Source organism: Salmo salar, chromosome 03 (genome assembly GCF_965601325.2).
Source record: "Salmo salar chromosome 03, fSalSal1, whole genome shotgun sequence".
Classification (NCBI taxonomy): Eukaryota; Metazoa; Chordata; class Actinopteri; order Salmoniformes; family Salmonidae; genus Salmo; species Salmo salar.
This window is the reverse complement of record NC_138293.1, coordinates 56538185-56546670: the sequence shown is the minus strand read 5'-3', so window position 1 is coordinate 56546670 and position 8486 is coordinate 56538185. Positions and strand designations below refer to the sequence as shown.

The 8486-nt window shown below is 42.7% G+C and overlaps 1 long non-coding RNA gene across 1 annotated transcript; it reads right to left on the bottom strand.

The window, feature by feature from the left end:
* Positions 1-1746: 1746 nt before the first annotated feature.
* On the bottom strand, positions 1747-5994 carry LOC106600899 (uncharacterized). Its single transcript, XR_001327910.3, has 3 exons — positions 5686-5994; positions 4503-4535; positions 1747-4105 (listed from the first exon to the last, which is right to left on the bottom strand). It is a non-coding gene; the product is annotated as an uncharacterized LOC106600899 (long non-coding RNA).
* Between the last annotated feature and the right edge of the window lie 2492 nt (positions 5995-8486).

Below are 8486 nucleotides of genomic sequence, written 5' to 3'. Positions count from 1 at the left end.
GGAGGCTACTGTCACACCTGCTTCTGCTCCCCCTCTCTGGCACTCGAGGACGGTATGCCCATCCTTACGCACACCTGTCATCATCATTACGCGCAATAGCGCATCATTGGACTCACCTGAACTCCTTGACTTTGTTGATTGCTCCCTCTATATCTGTCTGTTCCTCAGTTTGATCCCCGTGTCAGCATTGATGACGTTATGTTTTTCATGTCTAGACGCTGTCATGTCTTGTTTCATGTCTGTTTATTAATTAAATGTTCACTCCCTGTACTTGCTTCTCGTCTCCAAGCGTCTGTCCTCACAAAATCAGTTTTTCTTACTTTTAATCCTACCCTGTGATGTCACAGAGAATAATTGTTTACGTTTTTAACCACAGATCAAAGAAAGACACCATGTAGACACTGGTATGATGCTGGAGATAACGAATACAAGGTTGAAAAGTGGTGTAATTGCCCTTTAGTAATACATTTCAACCATCATCAACACTTTAATCAGATGTCAAAGTTAACTGAAATGATTCAATGAGTGAATGTTATAACATTCACAATATGATGAGCATGAGCTCATTTTTCACACCCAGGATAGTGTGTGCGTGCACGTGTGTACGGGTGCGCGTGTATGTGTGTGTGTTTGAGCTATCCCAGCATGAGGGTTCAGATGTATCACTGGGGGAACTATAGGGCCCTAACCCAATCAAATGAATAGACCAATAGGAATAACTGATCAGATTCTCCTGTGACCTCAAACATATACAACTCTCAGGTATGTGAGCTGAGGCAGTGAACTAGTCAATAATAAATAATTCTCGCATCTCCCCACGGACTAGTGTTACCAACCTTTCTGTTCACATACAATACAGATTATTACAAAGGCTCGTGATAGTAGCTAGAACTATAGTTCCCAATTTCCAAATACGAATAAGAATAATTATTATAATATTTAATGTGACAAAATGTTAGAAGAATCATTGTATTTCCTATTTATATACAGGTAACTGCCAAAATGTATTATAAACATGATGATAGTCTCGTCTATATAGCTATTGGTTGAAGCTCACTGTTAAATTCAAATCTTCCTACTAAATCTAAGCCAATATGACACCAATTTCAAATCAACTTGATTGGAGATACACAACTCACTCTCCGTCTCTCGTCATGATCCATTCATCCGTTACCAATGACCAGTGTTGCCAACTTAGCGATGTTGTCACTATATTTAGCGAGTATTCAGACCCCTCTAGCGACACATTTTCAAAAAAAATCGACTATCGACAAATCTAGCGACTTTTTCTGGTGTTATTGGAGACTTCTGGAGACTCTGAGGTGAAAGCACGTATAGTTCTTACTCTTCTCAACGAGCAGCAGGTGCTGCCGTGGGCCCCACCCCCGTCCCAAAGCACTCACAGGCGCAGCAGTCCCTCCCAGCTGCAGTCAGAGCAGGAGATGTTCACCCCTCCGCGTCCAGACTGCAAATGAATCGCGCATGCGGTCAGGCTGATCCCGCCCTGGCTTACATTCAGGGCGGGATGTAAATGCAAAATATTCTTTGTCTAAAATAAATCACAGCACAAAAATAAATCACTGCATTTTACTCACACAGCCTCAGTCACTTATTCACCTTGTCCACTGTGTGTGTGCCTCCCTATGACATAAGCTAAACATCTAGCTGGCTAGCTCATCATGTCTCAGTCTAAACTGTACACTCAAAAATACAGAAAGGAGTGGGAATCAAACCCCGAATTCAAAGGCTGGTTGAAGCCGTTTATTGGAGATGATACACGGGCATACTGCCTGTTGTCATAGGCGTCGATAGGGACAGACCAAAGCGCAGCGGGTATAGTGCTCATCTTCTTACTTTATTAGAAAAGAGAACACTCAAACAAAATAAACAAAACGACAAAACAGTTCCATAAGGCACACAGGCTATACAGAAAATAACCACCCACAAAGACACAGGAAAAACTGGCTGCCTAAGTATGGCTTCCAATCAGAGACAACGAAAGACACCTGCCTCTGATTGGAAGCCATACCTGGCCACACATAGAAAAAGAAACATAGAAATAGAAAACTAGAACCAAAATCCCCTAGAACCAAAAAAACCCCAAAACACACAAAACAAACACCCCCTGCCACACCCTGACCATACTACAATTACAAATGACCCCTTTACAGGTCAGGACGTGACACCTGTATTGTAAGGCTGATTTCTACGCCAAACTTAGTGATGTAAAAAAACACATGACAACTCAAAAACATACTCAAAAGGCAAAGCCTTGTAACAGTTCCACCCAAAACAAGCTGCCATTTATGGTTTCAAAAATTGAATCTGCAAAAAAGGTTGAGGCCACCATGGCATTAGCTATCGCTGAACACTGTTCCATGCTGGCATGTGATCACATTGGAGAAGCATGTAGAGCTGCTTTCTCCGACTCCACTGCTGCTACTCACTTCAAAATGCACAGGACAAAGTGCACAGAAATGATTAATGGTGTTCTAGCACCATACTCTCTGAAAAGTTGGTCGCAGATGTGGGTGACCAGCGTTTCATCCTCCTCCTCGATGAGTTCACGGATGTAAGTGTTTCTAAGTACCTCGGGGTTGTGATAAGGTACTTTAGTGACACCAAGCAGACAATTGTATCAACATTTCTGGGGCCTGGTGAGTTGGAGGGAAGAGATGCCAAATCTATAGCCGTTGTGGCTTTCCTCGAGAAGTGTTGTCTTAAAAAAGAGAAACTCCTGGGGATAGGGACTGACAATGCCTCTGTTATGACAGGGATTAACAATGGGGTCCATAAAGTGCTGAAGGAGGAGTATGGCCTCAAATATCTGGTTTTTATTCGCTGTGTGTGCCACTCTCTGCAGCTTGCTATAAGTCATGCTTCCAATGACACCATCCCCCATAGTGTGGAGTACTTGGTACGAGAGACTTATAACTGGTTTTAAGTGTCTCCAAAGCGCAGGGAGGCCTACAAGGCCATATATGAGACCATCAACTGTGGGCAGAAACCTTCACAGATAACCAAGGTGTGTGCCACACGTTGGCTCTCCATTGAACCCGCAGTTTCACACATTTTGGACCAGTGGGAGGAGCTTAGGCTGATCTTCGCAATCTCCAAGTCCAGTGAACACTGCTACATGGCTGAGGTTTTATGCTCCATTTACAGTGATCCTCAAAACATATTGTATCTGACTTTTTTGAAGTCAGTGCTGGGTGAGGTACAGTTGGCCATCAAGGCTTTTGAGGGAGAGCAAGTAGATCCTCTTAAGCTACTTGACACCTTGGTTAGCCTGATCAAGTCTGTGAGCAGCAGGGTGCTGAATCCACTGGCAAATGTTGATGTACTCAAAGGGCCAATAGATGGATACATCAGTCCAAACCGTACCTTGGTTACCTTTTCGAGTCAAATGCAGCTGAGCTCCACCTTGCACCTGAGGATAAAAACAATGTCCGAAAGCGGTGTGTAGCCTTCACCATCTCCCTCACTAATGAGTTGAGGGTGAGACTGCCGGACAACATCGAAGCATTGCAGTACATGTCAGTTTTCAATGTGGAAGAAACTCTAAAGCACAATAAGAGCCCTGGAGAAATAGAAAAAAATAGCCAAGCTCCTTGGCTACTCCCCTGCAGAGATAGACAAGATTGTCCAGCAATGGCGTGCCATCCATCTTAGTAAATGGAATGAGACAAAAAACACACTGGGCTTCTGGAGTGAGATTTGGAAGTTCAGGGATGCAGCTGATATCAACCCGTTTCAAGTATTTGCCATGGCTGCTGTGTCTGTGTTGTCCTTGCCACACTCGAATGCTGAAGTTGAGAGAGTATTCAGCAAGATGAGTGTGGTAAAAAGCAAACTTAGAAATCGGATGTCCTTGCAGACCCTTAACTCCATCCTGTACATTCGATAAGGACTGAAGCTGTCTGGTGAGGCTTGTTATGAGCACCAGCTGCCTGATAATGTTTTGCAGCTTTTTGGCACATCAGCTGCTTACTCATTTAAGTCAGCTCCCTCAGTTGCTGAACCTGCCATAGAGAGCCTTGACCAAAATGACGATGATCCACTCTTTCTGTGAGTCAGCACAGCCTGTGTGTGTGAGGAGGGGGGTCTGGAAAAAATAACAATTAACCTGAATTAGGGCCAGACTAGTTACCATAATTTTCTCACATTGCCATTGACAGTTTTTATATTGTCTCTTTTTGGTCCATTTAGATTGTTCATGTAGATTGTATACACATTTTTTTTAAAGAATGTTATGGTTAAAAATGTTCATGTTTTACTGTGACTTGTTGTAGGCTCCTAAGTGGACCATAAGGTTAAAAACCAAACCAAATTAAGAAAAAAACCCGAAGTAACTCCACCAGAGTGTCTCTTTTGGGTCACTTTTGCCAGTCCCAAGTCCGGATAAAGGAGGAGAGTTGGTATTGTGACATAAAGAAAAACAAGAATCGACAGAAGAAAGTTCATTTGTAGATCTAAACATATTTAGGGTGTTTTTTACTCACTTTTTCTCTCTCCTACGACGTTATTCCTCTCTCCTACAGCATCCATCACAATTACATGCAAATGAAAATTATGCAAATTAGGTGATGGTGTCATTTAGCGACTTTTAGGACAGCCAATAGCTACTTACTTACTGAGGAGTTGGCAACACTGCCAAGAACCACATACCAGATTTTTTTTAACATTGTCATTAGCAATTTGTATTTCTTGTGGCTACCTTGCTCAAATTCTAGAAGTCGGATTAAAAGCGAGACTATAGTGTCCATAAAGTGACCATTGAATTTAAACAATGTCGGATAGGCTAAGTTTGTAGGTGCAACAGTTTTTATGAAATGTATCATTTATCACGTGCACATTTCCGTCAATTAGAAAACAATGATGTGCTAACTTTTTGTAACATTTCTGACAATGCTAAGATATTTTCAGCTGAAATTCAGAGTGCTCAGCAACTCGCCAACGCAAACCGGTCACCGCCTTTATCAGCCAGGCAGCCAGCCATGATAAGAAGTGGTTCAGGACAAACCTAAGCTACTATAGATAGCTATATGTTGGTATTCAAGATGAGGTTAATCAATAAATGCACACAGATAATTGTCCAACATGAAAAATGGGTTGGTTGTTATTAGTGAGCTGAATGTGGTTTTGTTTTGATTAGCTAATGTTAGTTAGCCAGCAGCTGTAACGTTAGATAACTAGCTAACGTAACGTTATACCACAGAATAAGTTACCTGTCAGATGAGAACTAATGTTGGCTAGCTAGCTAACCAACAAGCGAGGAAAGCTACCTACCTATATTTTGCCTGGGAAGTTTTTTTTTTATAAGGCTGAAGTCATCTGTGTAAACAAACAGATAAGCTAACTAATGTCCTTGCCTACTATAGCCAGTTAGCTAGCCAGTAAAACTCAATGTTGACAATAACTTAGCTAGCTATATCCCATAATATTCCACAAAGCATAGCTAGCTAGCTGAGTAAAGTTCATAGTCAACACCAAACTTTGGAAAACTGCCACACAGCTAAGTTATAATACATTGTGCAATGGGCATTGCTCATCGAACGTTAGTTACTCCATAAAGTAAAATTGGCTTGCTTGCTAACGTTATATGTACAACCAGATTTCAACTTTTAACATAACAGCTGCTAGCTAGCTTGCTCATTTAACGTTAGCTAACGTTACAGACCTTACCATATGCATTGATTCAGTGCGCGCCCTCCTCTCTCAATGCAATTGTCTTCCTGTCATTATAATCCAAATTTGCACTGACTGATCAATACAGTGTCAAATTACTTTTCAGTGTGTTCCCAAAAATCTGAATTTGCCACACGTGCACCCAGTTAAAACTTGCTAGTGCAACCGAATCTGAGCGCAGTTTAAAGAAAATACTATGCTCGCTAACCTGGTTAGAGCTAACTCTATATATGACCTAACTGAAATGAAACTGTTTTCAACACATCAACTGTTTAAGACGATTTATTTTTTAGCAAGCAAGATAAATACACGTTCAATCAGCACTGAGTGAATGAACAACAAAAACATTGTGCAACAAAAGCTTCCAGGCACATGTCCACAATCCGCCACTCTGCCGTACAGCACTGTTTCCCTGGGCAGTACTGGGCAGTACTGTAGGGATGGCATGCATCTCATGGATGAGGGCAACGACCTCTTTCTTCCTTGAGAGTCTGAGAGCTGGTCTCTCCTCCGTTCTAGCGAGACGGATGTGGTAGTACATACCACCCCACTCACTGCCTCTTGCCTGCCACTCCACGAACCAAAGGCACTTTTAAGAGCCACTTAAAACTATACACTAAAGAGAATGGTCAAACTGTGTCCTCAGTTCCAAAGACGGTGACGCTAACCATTACACTACGGACCTTTTTATAAGCACATCAACTTGACACTATTTATATGGACAGTCTGGCCTATTTAACTGGACATTCTGATGATGACAGGAGTTATCAATATTGCTCTTGATGATCCACAGCGTTATGCAGACTTTTCTGATCAAGCCCAGTGCTACAACACCTGATTATACTACTCAGCTGTTCATTGAGACCATGAATAGTAGAATCAGGTGTGGTACTGCATAAACCTGTAGTTTGTCAATAGCAGTTGTGGCCATCCCTGAATTGTATTTACAAAGTTGACTATCCATTTAGTTGTAAATTTGATATTTAGTTATAACTCACTTTTGTTTACAGGTATTGTAGTACTATGACTTTCTTCAGTAAATTATAAGGTACATTGTCATGTAAATAGTTAATGTGTACATGTTGATTATGTGTACATGTTGATTATGTGTGCATTTTCCAGGAGGTTGTTCAATTGTCTTAAAATCTAAGTAACACGATTAAAAAAATCCCCATCAAAATCTCTCAGTTTAAGCAAGAAATGTAAAGGTCATTATCCCTCTGAAGAGTATGAAATAGTCTGTTTGAGAAGGTTTGAATCCATAGCAACCTGCCTACACATACAGTAGTTTGAAGTACAATACCAATATAGCTACTGTAGTTGGTCAAAACCGTGTGCTGGAAAACCTTGGTATAGCATGGGTGGAGTAGGTATTGTGATGTTCATGTGAATTTCCTTTCTTTTTTGGCTTCAGACCAATGCCTATTCTCACTTAAATCGTAGTTTTTTGTTTGTAATATACAGGTAACTGCCAGAAACGCTTGAGTAAATGAGGGACACAAAGTATATTGAAAGAAGGTGCTTCCACACAGTTGTGGTTCCTGAGTTAATTAAGCAATTAAGAGGTTTAAAGTGTGTGGTGGGGGGGGGGGGGGGGGGGGGGGGGATGGAGAGGGGGAGGAAAGAAAGAAAGATGTTGGTTGGTTGGAAAGGGGGGAGAGTGAAGTTGAGAGGGGCAGAGAGAGATATAATGAGAGAAAGAGAGATGGAGAGAGTTAAAGAAACAACAGAAGGGAAAGAAAGGAGAAGGGAAAGAGAAGAAGAGAGAGAGAGAGATGACACAGAGAGAGAAGGCCCTTGAGCTCTCATAAAACTAGTGGCGCAGTAATCATGGTCTGTCTGTCTGATGGCTATTTGTACACTAGGTGGCACCATAAAACCACTGGAGACATGACTGGAATTTTAAACATCTGAACTCTCCATAGGCATACATCATTGACTCTCTCACAGCAGTGCTGTAGCATACCCTACACCAAGGGGGGGGGGGGGGGGGGGGGGGCCTGCCAGGCACTTCAATACGGCTTGCGAGACATTAAAAATGTAATTTCTCCCCAATTTTGTGGTATCCAATTGATAGATACAGTCTTGTCCCATCGCTGCAACTCCCGTACGGACTTGGGAGAGGCAAAGGTCAATAGCCGTGCATCCTCCGAAACACGACCCAGCCAAGCAGCACTGCTTTTTGACACAATGCCCGCCCGCTTAACCCAGAAGCCAGCCGCACCAATGTGTCAGAGGAAACACCGTACACCTGGCGACCGTGTCAGCGTGCATGCGCCCGGCCCGCCACAGGAGTCTCACAAGACAGGAGTCTTGTGCAATGAACCATAAACAATTGAACGTGTATTTATCTTGCTAGAGCACAATGGGACAATGAAATCTCAGCCTGCCGAACCCTCTCCTTACCCGCCCGACGCTGGGCCAATTGTGCGCCACCTCATGGGTCTCCCAGTCACGGCCAGGTGTGACACAGCCTGAGATCGAACCGGGGTCTGTAGTGACGCCTCAAGCACTGCGATGCAGTGCCTTAGACTGCTGCGCCACTCGGGAGGACCTCACGAATTGATTTTAACAAACAATTAGTCCCCCAAAAAATGTGGCCCTCCGTTGAATTTCAAAATCCCGATGTGGCCCTCGAGCCAAAAGGTTTTCCCACCCCTGCCCTACACTAAAACTTTTTACAGTTTGAATGGAATCCTAAAGGCTGCCTACAGATATAGGTCTATGCAGCAGCAATACATACAACTAAACTCAGCAAAAAAAGAAACGTCCCTTTTTTCAGGACCCTGTCTTTCAAA